The sequence below is a fragment of the Oryctolagus cuniculus genome, chromosome 2 (assembly GCF_051225735.1).
Source record: "Oryctolagus cuniculus isolate XC-2025 breed Fujian yellow rabbit chromosome 2, ASM5122573v1, whole genome shotgun sequence".
Classification (NCBI taxonomy): Eukaryota; Metazoa; Chordata; class Mammalia; order Lagomorpha; family Leporidae; genus Oryctolagus; species Oryctolagus cuniculus.
The window spans coordinates 140,230,794-140,252,727 of NC_142868.1; the positions used below are offsets into that span (position 1 = coordinate 140,230,794).

Genomic DNA, 21,934 nt, shown 5'->3' on the forward strand with positions numbered 1-21,934 from the left:
TGAGACTGCTAGCAATACAACCTGAATATCCACCATTTGAAGACCTCATTGTATTTTTAACCCCAATTTATTATTATCTTGATTGGTTAAAATTAATTTTCATGCCAGCTTCATCCTTAGAAGCTGTGCTATCCCTGAAGTTAGTATTTTTTTTAAGATTTATTTATTAATTTGAGAGGCAGAGTTACAGATAGAGGGAGACACAGAGAGGGAGGTCTTCCATCCGCTAGTTTACTCTCCAAATGGCCACAATGGCCGAAGTTGGGCCAATCCAAAGCCAGCAGCCAGGAGCTTCTTCCTGTCTTCCATGGGGGTGTGGGGGCCCAAGCACTTGGGCCTTCTTCCACTGCTTTCCCAGGTCATTAGCAGAGCGTTGCTTTGGAAGAGGAGCAGCTAGAACACGAACTGGCACCCTTATGGGATACCAGAGCCACAAGTATAGGCTTAACCTACTATGCCACCAGCACCAGTCCCAGACATCAGTGCTTTTATCCATCTTTCTCACCAACCAGCTTCCTTCCAACCTATGTTCTCCTTGATCTCACAAATGTGAAGCAGTGGTTCATTTAAATCATTCAAGCTGTTGGCATGCCTTTGGGAAGACTACTGCCTCTGGGTGTTCAGCTTAATGACCTGAAATATGATTGTGGTACTGAATTCAAGCCCCATCTGAAAATTCACACCCCACTAACACAGATCGTGTCCTTCCCTTGGCTGTTGCTTCAAGACCTGTATGAGGTGTGGGACCAAACAGTATCTCTTGTGTTGTATGTTCTATTGCAAGTTTTGTAGAATATGTTGTCCACTGGGATTAAGTTTCCATTTACACCATGGCATTGTTTTCTCATTAGGTGAAAGACATCCAACTTTCCATTTTTCCTTCTTTGATTATGTCTGTGCATGTAAGTGATTAGATTGATTTAATTGGTCATGAAAACCCAGATAGTAAATGATTAAGGTAAATGCAGCCAGTTGGTTTAGACATAGCCTTAATAACTGCTTTCCAGAGACTTCTTTTAAATGCCACTTTGTTCATTTGAGTTGTGAGATTGAGCTCCTTCTCTCAATCTTTAACTCCCCTTTCTTGTCCTGACCTTATTGGGGTTTATATTGATTCCTTTTTTTAATTACAAAAAACACAAAGTGTCAAAATTTTAGTACAGAAAAAAAGATTCACTAGAATAATTTATTAAACATGTCTATTTATACACCAGACATCATACTAGGCACGTGATATATTGTGGTAAACAAAGCACCCTTCTGTCTTAGTGTGTAAAATCTACTGAGTAAGATATGTGGGTTCCATTTACTATGGAACCCAAGACTCAATAACTAAAAACTATTAGTCTTGTAGGGGATTATTATTGCATAATAATTACATAATATTATTATGTGTTATGCCATTAATTATATAATCATTTTACAAGATAATGGGTGTTCTAGTTTTCTGCTGCTTTCCCAGGCACATTGGTAGGGAGCTGGATCAGAAGCAGAGCAGCTAGAACACGAACCATTGCTCGGATGGCATGTCAGCCTCGTGGGCAGTGGCTTAACCCTCTGTACCACAAAACCAACCACTGTAGCTCTCTTTACTCTAGCCAAGTGGTCTAAAAATATAAACTCTAAAAGTACAAGCATCATCCTTTTATAATAAGATACCAGCTATTCAACTGTAATATATTTACATTTTTTAAAGCATGTTTTTTCAGTTTAGATCCCTGTGTGAGGTAGCTAAGTAAGTGGTGCTGCCCCTATTCTGCTGGGAATTGGGATGGAGGAATTTTCACTTGTTTCACATTCCAGCTATACAGCAAACCTAAGAAAGTTTGCTTCCTCTGAGTCCCCAAGTGCTTTCCTTAATTTTGTCCAGCTTGTGACTGGGCTTCGACCAGTTATGTACACTGGTCTGTGGCATAGCTTAATGGGCAGAGCAGCACAATGGCACCCAAGTTTTATGATATCCAGCTGTGGAATGTATCACAGTGCCTCTGAGGCCTCGCTTAGTGAAATCATTGTTCAGTTTTGATGTGCCATCTGTTGTCCGGATCTTCCTAAGTAGTTTTCTGGGCTGCCTTCCTTTTCACTGGGAGTGGAAGAAGTTGTCAAAAGCTCAGTGCATTCTTTGCTGCACTGTAAAACCATCAGGACTTAATTAGGGGAAAATTCTTCAGCAACAATTGATTTGTTGAACTATCATTCATTTCCAAGTACTTTCTTTTTATTAAAAATTACTTGAAAGTTGTTGGATGCCCAGCTTTGGGTTTTTTGAGCATGTGCCCTATCTATTTACATCCTGTTCTTAGAGTTTTGTATAATTAGATTGTAGTTTATAAACTACTCTGGCTGGAACTTGTTAGAAACTCTCATTTATATCTGTAGATTTACTAACTAAGCTAGAAAATAGAGAAGTAGAGCTTATTAAACATGACATCTTTGAGTTTTCAGAAAGTGTTTTAGACCATTATCTAGGCCTTTGGAAAATCTTCATGTTTGTCTCTGGCTCTACCCCTGAAATTTTAGGCCCTTTTGGATTTTCAGAGAAGTTGCAACTATATGCTTCAGATTCATTTGTAATTACCTTATTTAAAATTAGCTCAGGAAGCTATTGTTTTGTAAGAACATGGTCTTTGAGGTTAATGTGATCCATTTTATGTCCTTTTTCATCTTTAAGCAGGGAAAAATTCTTTGTGAAATTTCACCTGATGCCGGCGCCGCGGCTCAATAGGCTAATCCTCCGCCTTGCGGCGCCAGTACACCGGGTTCTAGTCCCAGTTGGGGCACCGGATTCTGTCCCGGTTGCCCTTCTTTCAGGCCAGCTCTCTGCTGTGGCCCGGGAGTGCAGTGGAGGATGGCCCAAGTATTTGGGCCTTGCACCTGCATGGGAGACCAGGATGAGTACCTGGCTCCTGCCATCGGATCAGTGCAGTGTGCCAGCCGCAGCAGCCATTGGAGGGTGAACCAACAGAAAAGGAAGATCTTTCTCTCCGTCTCTTTCTCTCTCACTGTCCACTCTGCCTGTCAACAAAAAAATTTCACCTGAAAATCAAAAATTGGCTTATTTTGTAATGCTGGAGTTGCTGACAGTACTAATGCAACTCAGTGGGTTGCACCACATTCCATGTTGGTTTTAGAAGCAGAATAGATACAGATTTATGAATGTGCCATTGGGTCACTGGGCAGCACTTGGCCAGTTTGCAGTTGAGGTTTTTCTCGGAACTAAGGAAGATTCACCTCCATTGTTATGTATAGGTAATGATTGGGTCTATTCTCTGGGTAATTCATAGTAGGCTTTTAAGAGGTTTGGGAATACAGTATAAATTAGGGTTGAATCTCTCATTATTGAAAATGTTTAGAAATGGAGAGAAAAGCTCTGCACAGAAAGCCAACCACCTTTATTAACCCAAAAATGAAACAGCAGTTATGGACCAAAAATTCAGGTCAAAATATAAAGGAAATGAAAAAAGAAACATGGCTAAATGAAACTACTTGAAGAAATCCATAGAGAAATGGGAAGGGTGAAGAGATGAATTGCTATTATAATAGTGACACTGAACATGGCTAGTAACCAGTCATGTGAATGGGAACTTGCTTCACAAACACAGATTCCTTGGCCTTGGAATGAGTTAGTATGGGCATCTGTGTTTTTAAAAGCTCCTCAAATAATTCTGATGATCAACCTAGATTTGGAACCACATGGTTATGGGAAATAAATTGTGGACTCTTCACACACGCACACACACACACACACACATAGACACGTGAATGTACTCTTCTCAAGAGGAAATTGAAGTCCAATCTGGACCATAACATTCTGTCTTCAGCCCCTGAAATTTGACCCTGCCCTTTTTCAAACTTCGGGAAAAAATTCAAGTAAATCAGCAATTGTCTTTCCACATTGTTCTCCACACTTCAGAGTACTTCCTCCACCAGCTCTCAAACCAGGGCCTGAAGCAGATGAGGAGAACAAAGCAAAATATTAACATCTATAATTGTGGAGAAGTACTTACTTGGCATTTCTTTAGTCCCTTCCTTCCAGCCCACAACTTTACTATATACTTCATGATGAAAATACAGTGTCATCACTGGTGTAATGACAGATGCTTATATCCTTCAAACCACTATTATATTACAGATTTTATTGCTCTTTGGAAACTTGTCAATATCTTCAATGGAATTTCTCAATTGCCCAAATGGAGTTGAGTAGACAGGTTGTTGAGCACAACAAGCCTTGTTGAGTTAGGCAGAGCCCTAAGATGGTAAATTTATAACAGATTGCCCATCCAGCAAGGGCAGTGCCTTTCCCACATCTGACTTGAGAAACACCCAGTACCAGGATTGATTGTTTGCTTAAAGACAATGTTTGGGAATATGTCCCACTTGATTTCAACAATTAAGTGCAACAGGTGAAAGCTCTTCTTATTTTATTGGACTAGCATTTTCAACAGCTATTAATGAGCCAAACACTGTGCAACTTCATAAATGAGGGGATTTAGCTATCATCATGTATAAATCCTCCCCCAATTTACCTGCTCTACTCTGAAGGCAGGATCTGAAAAAGGAAACAATAATGTTTTGGAAAATGATGACATTCTGTAAATAAAATCTGGCAGCAAAAGTTCTTGGCAGAAATAACACTCGAGTCAACATGTCTCAATTTATTGCTATGTGAATCAGAAATTAATTCTTCTTCCATCATTTCTGTACTTCTGAAACACGACATCATTAACAGAACCTGAAGACTCTATGAGTACCTAGACTCTTAATGTAATAAGCCAAGTAAATAAATAGTTGAAAAGTAAATTTGTTATCTCGAAGTTTTCTGGGGGAATTGAGTTTACAGTGACTGTAATATATGGAGCTGCCAAAAAGTGTACAGAGGATGGGAGCTGTGGAATTATTATGACTTGGGTGTCCTTTGGGGCATTTGTATTCTCTGGGTGATAAGAAAACCCAAATACTCAATGTCTATATTGATTAGAGAAATTCTTGCTGGAATTATTTTTAATTCAGCATCTTTGAGTACTTTCTTCATCTGCAAGGAATGACATAAGCTCTGAATCTGCTTTTGGAGTCCTTCCTAGCCTGTTCCTCCTCTTGCCTTCTAATTTTCCATCCAAGTATCATGGTGGTATGAAAATATCTGGGTGTAGTGCTTAGGAAAATTTAATTGCTCTTGATATTGCTTGGTAAAACACTTTGACAGAGTATTTTGGCTGTGAAAAGTTCAGCCCCAAGTCAAGATCTAGAGGGATGAGGTCAAATGGGGGTACTTGATTGCCTTCATATGCGAAGAGTAGAAAACTTTTATGTAGAAACTTTATATGTGAGCAAACAGAGATAGAGAAGATCCAGGAAACCTGGAAACATGGAGCTCCAAGAAGATCAAGGGACAATGAATGGCATGGCAACATGGTGCCTGATGTGGATGGTGGAAGCATGAGCAAGGGACATTTTATAATAGCAATGCTTAATATTAGGTTTTAAATAGTGTGCTGCACTGTTCTGGGCTGGAAAATAAACCTTCTGAGACACAGGTAGAGTCCGTCCTGGGTGCCTTCTTGTGTTGATGATCACTCTGCAGAGGAATTAAACAGATACGGAACTGCATTCCACAATGGGGTCAGGCTAAGGTGGTGCGAATATTGTCACAGACAGAGACACTGGGAGAGTCAGAATTCAGGCAAAGCAGCCGGTGGGAGCAGGAGGACGTTAAGAGACAAATAAGAGCCTGAAACTTCACCCTTGTCTGAGTTGCCATCACATCTCATAGGCACAACTGTGATCGCATCTCACTGGTCTTTCTTTCTCTCTCTTGCCTGTAGCCCATTCTCTACAACAGCAACCAAGGTGAACTTTTAAAAATAGAAGTCTTATCATCCCTTTTGGAATAAAACCTATGTTCTTTGCCTTGATCAACAATGCAGGTCCTGGCTGCCACTCTTCCCTTTTCTCCACATGCACCTCACTTCCCTGGTTTCTCCACACTGGTCTCCTTACCATTTCTCCTGCAGACCAGGATCCTGGTCACAGAGTTTTGTACTTTGTGTCACTTCTTCCAGTGTGCGCTTTGCCCAGATTCTGGCATAGCTGGCTCCCAGACATCATTCAGATCCTAACTTAAAAGTCACCTTGCGGATCCAGCGCCGTGGCTCACTTGGTTAATCCTCTGTCTGTGGTGCCGGCATCCGATATGGGCGCTGCATTCTAGTCCTGGTTGCTCCTCTTCCAGTCCAGCTCTCTGCTGTGGCCCGGGGTGCAGTGAAGGAGGGCCCAAGTGCTTGGGCCCCTGCACTTGCATGGGAGACCAGGAGGAAGTATGTGGCTCCTGGCTTCGGATCAGCATAGCTCCGGCCATGGAGGCCATTTGGGGGGTGAACCAATGGAAGGAAGACCTTTCTCTCTGTCTCTCACTGTCTAACTCTATCTGTCAAAAAAAAAAAAAAAAGTCACCTTTGCAAAGAAACCTTCCCAGACAATTCTGTTTATAACACTGTCCCTCAATTTATGTTTTATTCTTCATCTCACTTCATTTTTCTTTGGAGTACTTACCATTATCTTTGACTTTTCTTTTTTTTTTCTTTTTCTTTTTATTTATTTGACGGAGCTATAGACAGTGACGGAGATACAGAGACAGAGAGAAAGGTCTTCCTTCCATTGGTTCACTCCCCAAATGGCCGCCACGGCTGGCGTTGCACCAATCCGAAGCCAGGAGCCAGGTGCTTCTCCCTGGTCTCCCATGCAGGTGCAGGGCCCAAGCACTTGGACCATCCTCCACTGCCCTCCCAGGCCACAGCAGAGAGCTGGACTGGAAGAGGAGCAACTGAGACTAGAACTCAGTGCCCATATGGGATGCTGGCACCACAGGCGGAGGATTAACCAAGTGAGCCAGGCTCCGGCCCCCATTATCTTTGACTTTTACTTAGCTGTGTATTTCCTGTCTGTTTCTCTGTGGCAGGCTCTAGAATGGCCCCTGATCATCCTTGTCTTCTGGTATTTATGTTCTTGTGCTAACCCTTTTCATCTACAGTGTGGGTTGGGCCCTGTAACTTCTTTCTTTTGAATAGTATTCAGTTACAGGACAAGTGTGACTTGGTTCTTGTCCTCTTTATCTCTGTCACCCTCTCCCTGGGAGTCCTTGCTCTGGGAGCAGCAAGCTGCCGTGTTGTGAATACTTTCAGAGAGGTCCATGTGGCGAGGAACTCGCATCTCTGGCTAACGAGGACCCAGGCCTGTATCAGCCCTTTGATTTTGGAAGCATATGTTCTCTTAGATGGGCTTTGAGATGACCACAGCCCTAGCTGACACTTTATACCCTTATGATCCTCAGTCAGAGGTCCCAACTACCCAACATCCAGATTCCTCACTCACAGAAAATATCAGGCAATAAAAGTTCCTTGTTATAAGTGGATAAGTTGTGGGATAATTTGCTATGCAGCAATAGACAGCAAACATGCTCCTCCACTGAGCATAAGCTCTACTAGACTGTCTCTGACTTGTTTCATGCTGTTTCCCAAGAAGATAGACTAATGCTTGGCACCCACAAGGCACTCAATAAATACTGAGTTTAAATGAGTGAATGAGTATTAGGGTGGGGTGGAAGACAGTGGGTCTCTTAAAATTTGTGGGATGACATTGATATTTAAAGCTAAGACTGTTCTTAAAATTCAAAGAGGCTCCAGAAGTCTCGAGAGTCCTCACCCAACAGACGTTCAGGCTCATGATCCTAATCTCTTGATCTTGATAATTGACGCTGGTCTTTGTTGCTCAGCACACCTTCACTGACAAGTCCAAGCTCAAGGTGGGGTAAATGCTCCACTGTCACTGTGTGCATCTGGAGAAATGAGTCAGACCTCCCATCCTTTCCGCACCTGTAAAGACCTCACAGGACTGTTGGAAATACATGGAATAGAATACGTAATGGGCTGCGGTTTGTTCTCAATGCATGGTGGTCTCCTCCACTTCTGGGAGCTTATTATCTAATGAGGAGACAAAGTGTGTACCTATGAAAGGTAATTCACAACTCTCCACATGGGGCGTGATGCTATGTTCAGCACCAGATGTTTTTGAGGCAGGAATTATAATGGAATAATTAATTATTTTTTAGTTCTTCCTTTCTGCAGGAGAGGATGTTAGATACACTTTTTTTTTCACCTGGAAGTACTACTGGTGAACCTCATAATTTTTCCTCAACAAATGTTGAAAATGATAAAGTAATCCAAGCTCCAACTGTGAAAATCTGGAAATACAGTAGGGAAACATGACAAGAGTATACGACGTTTACTCTGACACACGTGGCAGGCGGCACGCAGGCAACATCGGCAGCCCCTAAATGGGGAAAGTAGGCAATGCAGGACCAGGGAAGCACACAGAAAGGCAGGCTCTGCAGGGGACGGAGGCAAATCCAAGGGTGGAGGCAAGATGAATGAGGAGACCTCCAGAGACTCTGAGAGCAGGAGCCCAGCTCCCAGGAGAACAGAGGAAGAGGAGCCAGAGGAGACCGCCAGGAGAAGCTGTGCATGACCTAATTACTTTGAGCAGCTCAGGCAACAAGAGGAGGAGAAGGCCAATGCCCATGCCTTTGAGGAGGAGCAGGTGGTAGGGCACCTGAAGAACGATGTGCTTGAGCAGAGGGGCAGGCTGTGGAAATCGTTGGCAAAGGAGGTTCAGGCCCCAGCCCCATTAACATTTAAGGTTTTACAGGGGCTATCAGCTTTCCATCACATGCTTGGCCATCACCCTTGGGTGCCTTGGTCATCGTCCCCACTGCCAAAGACTGCACCATTGTTAAGTGGAGCATGGGGAGTGGTTGGGAGTTGCATGTGATTCCTCACGCCAAGAAGGGCTGAGAGGAGAAGCTCCCTGGCCACAGCAACCAAACCCCTTGCATAGCCATCTCATCCCAATGGCAATTACCTGGTCTCAGGCAACAGAAGCAAGCTCATTCTTTTCTGAAAGACCCAGAGCTGACGACACCTATACAACTGCATGGGACATTGGGACATCATGTCGGGGCTGCCACGCCACAGAGGCACCCACCAGCTCCACAGCACCTCCTAAGATTGCTCTATGAAGATGCAGAATGTGGTGGGGAACTACAACGTGGAGACCTGGACGACCTGCTAGGAGTGCTGTGTGATGGCTGGGGGCCAGGACAGGACTGTGTGTGTGTGTGTGTGTGTGTGTGTGTGTGTCTGAGTGTAGAAGACTCCCAAGGAGTCCCAGCTTGACTTCTCCAGCCACCAGAGCTCCAATGACTGCATCCACCTCATCAATGAGGAGCCCATGGTTTTGGGGGCAGACCATGGCTCCATGGCTCTGTGGGGCCTCCCCAAGAAGCAGCCCTTTGTTGTGCAGCATGATGCAATAGGCTATGCAGACAATGGAGCCTGGAGCAGCCCTTCTGGGAGTCATCCATGGCAGCCCTGATCTGGTTGCCACAGGCTCCTTTGGCTCCTGTGTGAGGCTTTGGCAGTGTGGGGAGGGCTTCCGGCAGCTGAGTCTTTGATCACCCGCCTGGTGGGTTTCATCAGCACCCTCGAGTTCTTCATCATGAGGAACTTTCTGGTGACCAGGATGGGGCAGGAGCACATGCTTGGTGGATGGTGGCAGATCAAAAAGGCTGGCAACTCCCTGTGCATCATCCTGCTCCAAAGGGTCTGGGGGTCCACAGCTTCAGGCTCCAGATTCTCTCATTCTCCTCGTTTAAGTCCTTCCCAGGCCATGCCCCGATCCCTGCCCTTCTGTGCATTAAATCCTCCTCTTTTGGAAAAAAAAAGAGAAATGACATTTGTTCCCACCCCTGATTTTGTCACAGTGAATGTTTCATGCAGTTTAAGGAGAATTCACTCTTGCTAAAGCCCGAGCATCCGTTTCTAGGAGAGTTGACAGAGTCTCTCAATGCATACACTAGAAGAAAATATCATTCTGGAAAGAATTATTCCCCCATGGCTTACTGTAAATTATATGAAGAATTTCTTGGGATTCTAAAGAAAAAATAATATTTTTTTTCTTTTGTCATACGCTAATATTCAGATTCTGGGCACTTATAAGGAGAATGAATGGATGTGAAATATTTCAGAAATTTCCAGCTTTCTGAAAGAAATTTTACCTTTGAAGGAAAATAATGGCCTAATATAAACCACATTGGAATCGGCACATCTAATCCTATGGAGAAAAAGTGACCATGGCTGTCTACACATATAGGCAGGTCATTCAAGCTGGTTCAAAAATCCCACTTTCATCGGTGGTCTGTATGTGTCCACGTAGTGACAAATTGCCCCAGCAGGGCTCTTGAGGTGTTGGCGCCATCAGTGAGTGCCAGATGGAAAGTGGTGAAAGTTCTGATTTGTACCTTTCAGACCAGAGGCACTTGCCAAAATGGATGGGTCCTTCTGGCCACCTTTTCCAAGTACAGCCACAGGTATTCGGTTGAAGCCTGTGGGTGAGAAAGACATAAACAGGTGCTATAAATTAGTCAGACCAGAAATCCACAGGCCATTTAGTAACTGGTAAACTCAATGGCCCAAAAGAACAAAGGAGGTCTCTTTTCATCAGAATGATTAGGTTCATTCAACGAATATTTATTGGGCACACACTTTCTGAAGTCAGAAGAGCCACTGACAAGGTCTCTTATTTAAAGAGTGCCTAAAGTGAGGAGCAAAACCCCAAACCACCTGGGACGGTCTGGATCTAACTACGGATGGCAGCCCAATGGAAAGAAAGAGCCACTGTCTCAAGGGCAGAAGGGACAACCTGGATGTCGTGACACCCATCCTGTCCACACTTTTCATGGCGTGAATTTTCTGCCTTGGCTTTCCCAGGCCGAGACTTCACATTTTGGAAGAAGTACAGTTTTGCTATAGTATTTCCCAAACCAGTCAATTAACTAGTGAGAGTGAAAGAGCATTGTTTCTCAACCAAATTTTAAATCTCATCTCCCAGAGTTTGCATCTTTGGGTAGCAACTGTTGAATCCTAAAGCTAAAAGGGAAAAAGTTGAAAAAAGAGTTTTCTCCATGGTCCTGGCTTCTACTATTCTTGAAGGATGGAAAATGGCCATTGCATCTTCTGGTAATGTTTTATCATATTTATAGTTCATTATTTTTATCATATCTAACTTAAGTTGCTCAAGCAGCATTTTTTTTGTGTCTTATAATATTTTGCTTCTGGATAGTTGAGGAGTAACTGATCACAAGCCTCTTATGACAATGGTTATCAAATTCTTACCTGAGTGTTTTTCAGATCCAATTCCTGCTAATTCTTTCTGGGCAATGCACAAAAAGCCTGCTAAATGGGATACCAAATACAATGACATTGAGTTTTTCCTATTTTCTGGACATTGAACCAAGTGTTTTATCCAGATTATCTCAATCATTCCCCACAACAAGCCTACTGAAGTTGGGTCAATCATTTCCTTTCTTTTAGGAGTGGGAAAACTGAAGTTTAAAGAAAGATGGAAACATTATAATCAATCCCAGATGAGAAGTTGTGGAGCTGGGATGTGCGTGACAGTGCCCAAGTATACAACTATAGAAACAAGATTGTCTTGTCTTTTGTGCTAACAGAGCCAAATATTGAATTGAGTGACTATTTTTTAATATTTATTTTATGAAAGGCAGAGTTAAAGAGAGAAGGTGTGATAGAGATCTTCAATCTGCTGGTTCACTCCCCAAATAGCTACAAAAGCTGGGGCTGGGTCAGTAGCTAGGAGCTTCATCTAGGTCTTCCGTGTGGGTACAGGGGCCCAAGGATTTGGTCTATCATTTAATGCTTTCCCTGGCAAATTATCCAGGAGCTGGATTGTAAGTGGAGCAGCCAGGACTCGAACCGGCACCATACGGGATATTGGTGTTTCAGGTGGCAGCTTAGCTCATCAAACCACAATCCCAGCCCCTGAGTGACCATTAACTAATCAACATACCACTTTTTAAAAGTGTGTTCATGTTCTTGTTGATGGCTGTTTGTCACTCAAGTGTTTACAAAATCAAGGGATAATTTTTTTTCTAGACTCTAACCTTCTGTCCAAGCATACTCTTAAGCCTTTGCTTAATCTTCAAATCTAAAAACATGCCAGTTGGTGATATATATAATACCTTTGGCTATTCTCTTTGGGGATATGAGTCTTCTTGTTTATCTCTTTAAACCAATAGCTCTCAACTGTGACTGTTAGAATCACAAACAGAAGCTTTTAAAGCTCCTGATGTCCAGTCACACCCATGATCAATTAAATTAGAATCTCTGGATGATACCCGGTGATTACAATGAGTATCCAAGGTTGAAACTACTGCTTTAAGTAATTCTTCCTTGGACTTTATCCTTCTTTGTTTAAGACTTATTTTATTTATTTGAAAGTCAGAGTTATAGGGAGAGGGAGAGGGAGGGAAAGAAAGAGTAAGAGAGAGACACACACAAAGAGAGAGAGACAGAGACAGAGACAGAGAAATATCTTCCATCTGCTTGTTCACTATCCAAATGTCCACAACAACTAGGGCAAGGTCAGGCTGAAGTCAGGAGCCTACAATATCACCCAGGTCACCAACGTGGGTGGTAGGGGCCCAAGTAGTTAGACCATATTCTCCTGCTTTCCCAGGAGTATTACCAAGGAGCTAAATGGGAAGTGGAGCAGCCAGGACCCAAACCGGCACTCATAAGGGATGCTGACATCCCAGGCCACAGCCTAGCCTGCTGTGCCACAATGCCAGCCCTTGGACTTTATCCTTCTCCATCTATTTTACCTTGTCTGCTTTGGCTTTGGCTCTGGCTCATCTTGCCAACGCTATGATTTGGTCAATTCAATGTCCACTCTCAAATGCTATGTAATTACCTGCCTCTATTCCGGAGGCTGAAGAAACTAAATATTCCCTCTCTCGACTTCCTTGGAGCTGGAGGTGCACACAATACAGTAATGTCCAAAGACAAGAAAATGAATGCCTGCTAAGGGCCCCTGAAATGTCTACACATCCAGGTGTTTCCAATAATATGTTAGTCAGCTCAGGATTTTTCACTTTTCATCTGAATGTTTACATTTGTCTGGATGTTTCCATAGACGTAGACTGAGCATGTGACTCAAGTCACAGGTAATTTGAGTAAAAATTCAAGGGAGGATTTTATCACTTTTTATTGAAGATTTATTCTCTTTCCGTTTTCTCAGAGACTACAGAGTCCATGTCAAAAGTGTCCTACAGAGAAAATAAAGGCTAAAGAACTTGAGAACCCTAAGATCTTTGGAATTCTGTTGGGATTATTGTGAAATGATCACCTATGAAGTGCTTGTTGGACATAATTTCCATTATCATACATGTGATACATGTAGGGGGAAATCTGAGGGATTAGAGCTGATATAGTACAGAGTTAGAAGACAGAAAACACTGATTCTGAGCCCATATATGTATAATGTGTGTGTGATTGGTTTGCCAATTTTTTAACTTTTTATGAAAGTATAATGTAGAAAAAAGTGTGCTTTCATAAAATAGAACTCAAAGAATTTCTAACAATTCATCTTTGTACCCCGTATGCAGGTCAAGAAACAGAACATTACCAAGAGCCTAAAAACCCTTGCTGTCATGTTCAGTGACTACTTTCTTAACCACGGATAACCACATCGCTGCTGTTCTCTACTTTCTATAAAACAAACCAATGAGTAGAAGAGCAAGGTCACCTCTTGTCTTGTTTTACGTGCTGTCTATTGAGATGGAGAAGTCAAACCTGTACCATGGCACATTTAATTATGGGAAAATGAAAAGAAAGAAATAAAATCCAAACCAACAAAGCAAAGATTTAAGTTGGCATCACTTTGAATATAATTGTGATGCTGGCAGACACTCAATAAACATATCAGCATTGTTAAAATGATTTATCAGCCAAATAGTTGAATGTAAAATATTATCAATACAGGTGTCATCATTGATCTTTCTTGGGTCTCACTGCTGAAGAATGGGGCTGTAAGATGATTTCAACAAACAATCCTTGACAGGAAACCAAAGGCAACAAGACACAGGGACAGACAGCTGACAAATGCAGTATGGGGCCATTAAAGCATGTGATGAATTTGCTAGGAAAGTATATATTTGTGCAAGAGGTGAGCTCATATCTCCCATAAATTTGTCAGCCGTGACACAGTGTTCTCCGGCTTGGCATGAGTAATGCCTTGCTATTTGCTGCCTTTGTCTGGCAAAAGCTCTATCAGTCACTCCAGGGTTATTTACAAAGAAACGTGTCTATCTGTTACAAGGACATGACTTTGCTGCTAAAAGATAACAAAAGAGGAAATCAGGCAGTGGCCTCTCAGCGAGGGATGCGTCTTTTCCAGACAAGCTCTGGACTGGAATGAATCAGATGGACGGCAATTGGCCGGGCTGGCCCAGTGCCTGGCATGACCAGCCTTAGTGCATTTATCCACACTGATTAGATTAGAAATTATTAATAGGGGGCTACGGAGTAGAGCAAAAGGTCATTTAGAGTTTAATTCTGTTCTCAGATAACTTCATTTCGGCTGATGGGATTGTTATTGTAGGGGTTTTATATGTTTATAGGAAACAATATACTCAATAATGAAGTCCTGCCTCCTTCTGCAAGGTCAGGAAAGCTATTGTGTAGCTAGATTGAAGTCTTCACAATTGTGTTAATTAAGTAACAGTGATTGGACTTGGTCTCCTCTTGAAATGCATTTAAGAGTCTAAAAGCTGCTGAGAATGTATTCTTTCAATATAAATATATACTAAAGCAAGTGAGACCAGAAAGCAGCCTATGATTGAGTAAACAGAAGAGCTGACACAAAGCTTTTACTTAAGGAAGACAAGAGCCTGGTTGGCAGATGTAACTTCTTGCCACATAAATACAAACGTCTTGTAACCTCAGGATTGAATGTAACAGGTCCTGTTTACTCAATTCTTGATGAATTTAAATGATGAAGTTATAGAATCTGATGTTGATGGGACATTATGTCTCATCAGGTCCTTTATTCCCACCCAGGCCTTCCTGTTTGAGGTAGATGATCAATGTACTACAGCAAGATGCATTTCCTTCTTAGATAAACGGTAATTTTCTCGGTTTTGCCTGATGGGTCAGGGCTTTAGAGACAGGGAGCTTAGCTCTATCTCCAGTAAGGCCTCTTTTTGGGAGAGTTTATAACTCAGGCAATTAAATGTGCCAAAGATGGTGATAATTTTGCTTGTTTCAAAATATAAGATCCCTTAAACAGCTCAACAAGCTTTGAGAACTTTGAACAAAAAGTGGGCTCATGGAAAGCAGTCTCTTGTCATATGACCCTCAAAGACTATAGAAAACTTCTATTTAAAGTGCTCTATTTAAATAAATCCCCTTCCATATAGCACTGATGCAGTGATATCCCATTAAGAGGTGCTTGGAGATAAAACTTGCTAACTGGTAATTGAGTTTTAGCTTTTCAACTTTCCCTCAACTTTTCCCACAAAAAAGAATTACCATCCAGAGACAGAATGTGATTTTCCTGATAGGAGGAGAATTGGATATAAACGATTTCTTCCTGAATATAAAGTTTTCAAAAATAACCTCCACGCCAGTGTTGCAGTGCAGTGGGTTAAGCCTTGACTTGCCACAACAGCATCGCATGTGGAATGCCTGTTCGAGTCCCAGATGCTCCACTTGCAGTTCAGCTTCCTGCTAATGTGCCTGGGAAGGCAGCAGATGATGGCCCAAATCCTTGGGTCTTTTTTTTTTTTTTTTTTTTTTTTTTTTTTTTTTTTTTTGACAGGCAGAGTGGACAGTGAGAGAGAGAGACAGAGAGAAAGGTCTTCCTTTGCTGTTGGTTCACCCTCCAATGGCCGCCGCAGCTGGCGTGCTGTGGCCGGTGCACCGTGCTGATCCGATGGCAGGAGCCAGGAGCCAGGTGCTTTTCCTGGTCTCCCATGGGGTGCAGGGCCCAAGCACTTGGGCCATCCTCCACTGTACTCCCTGGCCACAGCAGAGAGCTGGCCTGGAAGAAGGGCAACCGGGACAGAATCCAGCGCCCCGACCGGGACTAGAACCTGGTGTGCCGGTGCCGCTCCTTGGGTCTTTTTCACACATGTGGGAGACCTGGATGGAATTCTGGTCTCCTGACTTCAGCCTGGGCCAAACCCCAACTGTTGTAGCCATTTGGGGAGTAAATGAGTAGATGGAAGCCTTGTCTCTCTCTTCTCCTTTATCCCTCTCTTTGTTGCTCTGCCTTTCAAATAAATAAATAAATAAATATCATTTAAAAATTAAAATAATATTTAAGGCAATAATTTTTGTTCCCCAATGGATATTTGGCATTGCCTGGAGACACTGGTTATATCACCTGTTGGTGGGTGCTGCTAGCATCAAGCGGGTAGAGGCCAGGTATGCTGCTGAACAATGTACAGTGCACAAGATGGCTCCCACAGAAAAAATTCATGCAGTTCAAAAGGCAATAGTGTGAAAGTTGAGGAAGCATACTCTAAGAAACCTTTGTGACCAATGAAGAATGTGGAGTTCAGATAAATTACTCTGTGTAGCAACTGAAGACTTGGAACACTGTGTGTGTGTGTTTATAATGACATTATGAATAATTATGTTAGAATTTTAAAAATATATTTTTTATAAAGCCACTCATTTCAATGAAAACTTGTAGATAGAAAACATTTGTTTTTTTTTTTTTCTATTAGAAGATGAACTGCATGATTTTAGAGCTATTGTGGTATGGCAAAATGTCAAGACTCAAAAGTGTTGTAAGAAATATGCATGAGGTAGTACAATGTGCTGGACAAAAGGCTGGGCTGAGATCCCAAATATCTAAATGCAACTTTCTCATTAACTAAACATGAGCTTGATCAAGTCCTTTAATCCATCAGAGCCTTGGTTGCTGCTTCTGGCCAAACACTAAGATGGAGAAGCTTGACTCACATTATTCCATGGCTATTCCTACTCCTCAGCCACAGTAATAGCCAAGACAAGGATTTCACCTTATTGAGGGTCACAGTCATCCTTTCCTTTACATTTCCACTGGCTTGACTCTAGTTTGGATCCTTGTGACCTCATATCTGTGCAGTCTCCTAGCTGATGTGTTACTCTTGGGCATACACTATACAATGCTGCCATCTTGTTTGTTTAAGCCATTACTTTGTTCATGTCTTTCCTCTCAAATTCTTCAATGACTTCCTTTTGCCTCTAAATGTCACCCTTGGTGTTACAACCCAGCCACTCTTTGATCCACTCAAAAATCCTTTTCTGTACTTGGCCAGCGCTTTCCCTGCTTGGCTGTTTGCTGTCTCCATGTATTACTGTATTCCTATCTTCTTCACAATGGTACACTCTAGACTGACAGTCTTGCTGCTAAACTTTGGTTCAGAAGAAGCTTCTCTCTTCGTTGTTATTTCTCTGCCATCGTTCATATATGAATTCTCAGAAAGTTTACTAAAGTTTCCAGTGATATCTTTGACTGCTAAGGTTATATGAGTATGCATATATGATCTGCGAAATGTATATAGTATTTACAATTTTTGCCCTTGTCTATATATAAAATTTTCTTCTTCCTTCAGTGCCATCATTCACCCCCTCTCAACCATCTAAGGAAAAAAAGATGCGTAGCGTCACACTGAGCAGGCTTTACATGGACTAATAGGCAGTTTGACGGAAGAGGTAAAGAAATACTTTGAGCCATTCTGTGTCTCCCATAGTATTCATGATGGGTTAAAACTAAGACATTCTGGGAGAAAAGGATAAAAAAATTTTCAAACATATTAATAAAAATATACTCATAAGTCACATGTTCTGATCTCTTATGTCTGAGCTTTGGCAAAGAAGATATTAAAAGAAGTTGATTTTGTTTTGAACATGTTTTTCTTGTTAAAATTTCCAGGGTAATAAAAATAGTGTCCAGGATTGGGAGACTTTCTTGTTAATCTACAGAAAGTATTTTTATTGTTAAAAACTTTTCTTAACAATATCCTTTTACTAAAAAAAAATCTCTATGTAAATGTATATATTGTAGTCCCAAAACTAGTTTTTTTGAGTATCAGTTGACTCTTTTAACATAGTCTAAGGACAATAGATTTCTCTAGACTTCTAAGTATAAATGAAATTATTAAATTTTGACGTGGATTTGGAGAAAAATATCAATGCTGCTTAGTGTCGTTGTGCATGTTTATGTATGTGTGTTTGGTAGGCAGGCTGGGACACAGATATAGGGTGTGGTTTTTAAGGCCATACACAAATCAGCATATTCTTTTCATTGTTTTCCTTTTGACTTAAGCATAGTGAGAGTTAATGTGTGCCAGCACTTTTAATGTTATAGCCATTTGCCTTGCCTCTGTTGTAAAAATTTTTTGCTCTCACTTTGTTTTTAAGTCTTGCAAATTTTATCCTTTTGAGGGTGGGGAACCTTTTTTCTGTCATTTGGATATTCATAGCATCACTCACAGACCATACAAAATTGTCAACTTAAAAATTGAACTGCTATAGATTGATTGAATTTTGAGTCCTCCCTGTGGTTGCCTTGGCAGGGCCAGGCCAAATGGTTTTATAGGCCTTATACGGCTGGAGAGGACTGGACATTCCCCACCATTGCAAAGGATGCATCTCTGCTGTACACTGCAATATTCACTCCAGCATTGCATAGTCTGGGCTGTGACTTCTTTTTCAGCTTAGTCACCAACATGATTGCTGCAGTTACATTCAATTTTTCATTATTAGACTTTGTTTCTTTATTCTGTGCATTTGCAGATGTTATTCCCTTTAACTAGAAAACTCACTTGTTAAAAGGGCAATGTATCTTAATGTACTGTTTCTCAGAATGTGGTCCCTGGACTATGAGCATCCATATCACATGACTACTTGTTAGAGAGGAAATTTCCTGAGTCTCACATCCTGAATCAGGAGCTCTGAAGCTGAACAAGCAGTTTGGGTTTGACCAGCCTTCCAGAGGATTCTGTTGTAAGAATGAGTGTGAAAACCACTGAATTTATTAACACTGTGGCCTCTGAGGCAGACTGCCTGAATTCAAATATTTAACCTTCATATCATTTAGCCTTCCTGTGCCTCAATTTCCATCTATGAACAGGATTATAATAGCATCATCCATCTAGATTTAGAGTGAAATTAAATTGAGAAAATGCATGAAAAACATTTGGCAAAAACCAGAGCCTCATAAGTACTTCAAAGTTTCAGCTACTAGTATCCAAATTTTGCCCATTCTCGAGGTTTAGAACCTTTTCCTCTTGGTCACCTTTCCAGTGCTTCCTAGTTTGGCTCCCCACTCAAATTCCCTCTTTTGAACATCCCTTCCACCTCTCTTCACCTTTTCCAGTGTTGCCAAATTAGAGGGAAGGGGGCCAGCGCCGTGGCTCAATAGGCTAACCCTCACCTGCAGCACCAGCACACCGGGTTCTAGTCCTGGTTGGGGTGCCGGATTCTGTCCTGGTTGCTCCTCTTCCAGTCCAGCTCTCTACTGTGGCCTGGGAGTGCAGTGGAGGATGGCCCAAGTGCTTGGGCCCTGCACCCCATGGGAGACCAGGGAGAAGCACCTGGCTCCTGGCTTTGGATCAGCACAGTGCACCAGCTGCAGTACGCCTGCCGCAGTGGCCATTGCAGGGTGAACCAACGGAAAAAGGAAGACCTTTCTCTCTTTCTCTCTCACTGTCCACTCTGCCTGTCCAAAAAAAAAAAAAAAATTGGAGGGAAGGATGCATATTTTTTTGGTAGTCAAATACTAAGTTTTCACCTCACAAACTTATTTTGTTCTTGGAAAAGGAAACCTAATGATGAGCAAATATAGAGGCACACAGACACATATTGATTTTTTCCCTAGATCTGGTTTCTATTTTAATGATAATTAATTTGTTTAAAGCCCATATGATTTTTGTCTGGACCGTGAGAATGTGAGCCCGTGTGCATCTTCCTGGTTTGGGTAACTGATGTGAGGATGGATGCTGGTGTGTTTTCCCTGTCTGCAGTGATGCATCACTCTTGTTTGTTCTAGATGCTTCTGGACTTGTGATCCTGTGTCATTTCTAACTGGTGCCAGTTTTTGATAAATGATAGTCGCAAGGCGTGGTTTACTACCTTAGGTTCCCATTTTCCCTGAGTGTTTGAATGTAATGATTTTAGAGACAGCCAAATGGCTAATGAGTCTTGCCCTCAGGAGCTCAGCACAAAGGGAGCCCTCACCAGCCTATCGGATGCCTCCTTGGAAAATGGTGGAAGTGTGAGAGCACAAGATGAATGGACATTTGTGTATCATATTCTTTGAGAATTGAATAGAGGATTTATGGTGTTCCCTGACTTGACACACTTCACACTTGTCATGTTGGCACATTACATTATACTCTGCTGCCCATGGGGCTTCTGATGATGTTTCAGAAACAGGTAATAGATGTCTCTGTGCCGTATCCATATGTTTGCAGAGAAAGACCCAATATTAAAAAACAAAGGCACAATAGAAACCATCTCTATCTACCAAACACAAAAGCCAGCCCCCTGCTCTCTGTTGTCCCATTAGTCCCAGTTCCTTAGGTAGCTGTGTGTAGCACTTCTTTCACTAGAGATGCTCCACCTGAAATCACAATGGATTAAAAAATCAGCAAAGCATCTATATGCTCATTTTAACATTTGGACTTGTAACAACTGAAGACCACTATTCTGGCAACCACAGTCAGTAGAAAGAACAGTGCATTAAGTACTCCAAACCCTTCATCTTAACCATGGCTTGGTTGTGGACCTGCTGCATGTGAGCTCAGATGACTCTCTTTAGCAGCATCCTAATTGCCTTATCTTTCACACGGGCACAAGACCATTTGTGTCTCTTGTCCATTCCCCTCCCAGGAGGAATACAAGAGGACTGGTCTTGAAAAACTGTACTTTCTGTAGTTTTTCAATTTGGAAAGTGAGAGAAAACCACCTAGTTGACTATTCATGAGGCAGTTGGAATGCAAATATATTTACCCTCAGCTTTATAGAAAGAGAAACAGGGTGTCTACAAAGGTGAGTGAGTGTTTCCAAGGAATACTAGAGGTGATGGACAGAGAAGGTCTGGACTCCTGCCTTCTGCTCCTTAGTGGAGGTGCCCTGAGACTCTCATGTCTGTCTTATCCCAGCATTCCATGCCCGGAGGACCCCTGCTGCCTGGGCAGCAACATTTGCACTGCACTCAAGGTTAGAAGTCTTTGTCCATCTTTTGGGTGTGATTCTGCAACAGTCCTTCAGAAAGGTCCTAATAATGGCTCTTACCAAATTTTTCAGTAGCCAGGCAAAAAGAGGCTGTCGCTCCCCGTCTTCATGGAGGAACGACACAGGACCCTGCGCTGTTCTTTTGTCTGCTCGGCCCTCCCCGGGTTTGCTGCTGGTTCTTCCCGGGTTGGCTACTGTCCCTTCCACCTCCGTGGAAGGGCGGTTCCCCCTGCCACTTTCCCCACTTCCGCGGGGGAGTGGCACAGCTCCAGCCGGCTCTCTCAGGGGCTGCTCAGGTGTTCCTTCAGATAGATGTTCCCTGGTGCACGTTGTCTCTCTCCTCCTTTATAGTCCTCTTCCACCAATCCCAACTCTGCTACCCACACGCCGAGTATGCTGCTCTCCTCCAATCAGGAGCAGGTCCTACAGTTTATTGGTTGAACTGGAGGCAGCTGTGTAGAAGCTGTTTCCTCCTCTCCCAGCGCCATATTGTGGGAGAGCAGATGCATAAAATAAGTCTTAATTTGAGTAACAGTCTAGTCCCAGTTGCTCCCCACAAGAGGCCACAGAGGAGTTTGTAATAAGGAAAAGTTTTAAATGGGAGTTTTTGGTACAACTGAGTTTACATACTGAAAGTCTTCCCAGTTGCAGGTGAAATTAAGACTGTCTGGTATTTTTAGCTCTTGTTCATATATATTTGCTGTCTTTACACTTAATGCAGAAACTTTGATTTTTTTACTTCTTTATCATCTTCCCAGATCCCCTGGATTAGTGTCCATTAAATATAGACTTGT

At 42.3% G+C, this 21,934-nt stretch overlaps 1 pseudogene; it reads left to right on the forward strand.

Moving 5' to 3' along the window:
* The first annotated feature begins 588 nt into the window (after window positions 1-588).
* LOC100344299 (U3 small nucleolar RNA-interacting protein 2-like) lies at window positions 589-9,855 on the forward strand (annotated as a pseudogene).
* Window positions 9,856-21,934: the final 12,079 nt, after the last annotated feature.